A 2,459-nucleotide genomic window follows, 5' to 3' on the forward strand; every position below is an offset into this window, starting at 1 on the left:
TCTAGCATACACAGCCTTTACTAAACCATTTGAGAGTGTTTGGTTGCCTCTGCTATGCTACTACCTTGGTACATGGAAACAAATTTTCAGCAAGAGCCAAACCAGCAGTCCACCTTGGATACTCAGAAACTCAGAAAGGCTACAAGCTGCTAGATCTTTTCACTAACCAATTTTTTGTTTGCAGGGATGTTGTGCTTAAAGAAAACTTATTTACTTTTATTCAGCCTTCTGGAAACATCCTATGCTCCATGATAGGGGGAGTGCGCAGGTTAATCATTGTTTACCTTGAAAATGGTAATTACAATTGAATTTGATTTTGTGGTTCTAAAAATACGTGATTTATTTTAATGCTAGTTGTTAGGCGATAGATGCTACGTGTGAGTTAGGAAAATGCGATAAGAGCTTGAAGACAGTATGTTATGCAAACCGAATGGCCGTGAATCGGGGTCTCGAGCTTGCCTACGCTGGGCCTCGAGGTCGAGCTAATGTATCAAACTGGGGATGGTCGACGAAGAACTTAATTGTACTAAGGATCTTGATGATGGCTCTTTATGATCAATGATGATTAATAAATGAAGAACAATCAGTAAAACACAATAAATGTAAGCAATAAAATAAAAGGAGCAACAGTAGAATATGTTTAAGTTGAGGAGCAGAGAATGTTCTTGTTCTTGTATTTAATATCATGTGTGCAAGAAATAGCAAGGGTCCCCTTTATATAGGAGGGGGAATCCCAACATGGTAAATGTATAATTGTTACAAAGAAACGTAGCTGGTACAACTACTTAATGGTCTAGTACGGACCCGTACTATTCTTGCAGGCGTTGTCAGCTTTGACCACGTGCCTAGGGAACTTCCTGCTTGTCCATGATAGCCACCGATTTGCGTTGCCCCGAGATCGAGCATAGGGGACTCTCGGGGTCGAACCTCGAGCTGTGCCTCGAGCCTTCTGGAGACGGGCTATGGAGTGTCATAATGATCATAAAATTGGACTCTCCGATTTTAGCCGTATATAGATAGTCCTCGCGTTTCTTAGAGTGAAAATGATAAGAAACGGTCTTGAATTCTTGCCTCTTCGACACTTCCATCATGACGTCAATTACGCTATATCAAGCGATTGATGTGACAAAAAGGGTGTCTAAAGGTCGCGTCCATACAACCCTTGAAAAGCCTTTGAATTGATTACAACAATTGGCTATCTTTTGCCCTGCTCCAACGTACTTGATTGGCCTCTATAAATACTTCTTCCTTCGCCCCTTATGTTCCACTGTGTCATCAAGCCTTTAAAAGAGTTCTTCTTACTTCTCTCTTGTGTCCTTTCTCTAATTACAATCTCTTCTCTCCTCTAAAATCTTTTAACAAGAATGGCGAAGACTTCCACCTCTGTCCCTCAGGAAGATGTGCCTTCCTCTTCTTTACGCTCGTCTAAGGGCAAAGCAACAGTATTCCCCTCATCTTGAGGAATGCATCCCAGAACCCTGCGAAACGACCTCTGATTTCAAGGTCGACAAGCCTTCTTCGAAGCCGGGACGATGTGAACCTATGTCCCAATATATTAGTTTAGTAGCAGACGCCGAGAAGGTGAAGACTGACTGCCGCTAGGGGGGCGCAGTGCTGGTGGAGATTCCTTCTCGGGGGGAGGACATAACGACATACAAGGCCGACTTCCTTAGTGTGTATACCTATCCATTTACTCTTGGCCCGGTAGAGCCATCCTCGCCTTCAATAGACCACGTAATCCTCGACTTCTACGAACGATATCAAGTGACTCTCGGCCTTCATCCGTCGCTTTGGCGTATTGTTTACATGATCAGATATTTTGCGAACGTGATTAAGGGGATGCCCTTCACCCTCAACCAGCTGATCAGAATGTACAGTCCCTGACTCTTCCGTTGGGGCCTAATTAAGCTCCAATGTCGGGCCTCGAAAGCCTTTTATGCTTGTAGTGACGAGGTTAGGAACAAAGGGTGGATGAGCCATTTTGTCTGAGTTAGGACCTTGGACCTGATTCCATTGGTGAAGATGTTGTTCCTTGAAAGGTGGAACATGAAACGTAAGTGAATATGCTAATTAAGTATTATCTTTTCCTTTTGGATCAATCTCCCCATGAACTGACTTCCTCCGCTGATGCAGCTATCGCGGCGTACCCTAGCACGGTTAAGAATCTCTCGGGCTGGGTTAGCCGGCTAGATTTGACTTGCCCATATGTTGAGCGCGTGCGGCGCGACCTGTCTAGGGCTCGATGGGAGGCCAAGAACCACGGTGAGCCTTTAATCCTGCTATAATTGAATCTCTCAAAAGAACTATCATCGATTGCGCCCTCATTCCCTGTGTTTATATTTTGCATTTGCGCAGGTCTGGGAGAGGCCTCCTTGATGAGAGAAGCACCTCCTGGGGAAGCGGATACCCCGAAACCTGACAAAGAGAAGAAAAAGCGAAGGAAACCGCCGATTGAATCT

The sequence above is a fragment of the Nicotiana attenuata genome, unplaced genomic scaffold, assembly GCF_001879085.1.
Source record: "Nicotiana attenuata strain UT unplaced genomic scaffold, NIATTr2, whole genome shotgun sequence".
NCBI lineage: Eukaryota > Viridiplantae > Streptophyta > Magnoliopsida > Solanales > Solanaceae > Nicotiana > Nicotiana attenuata.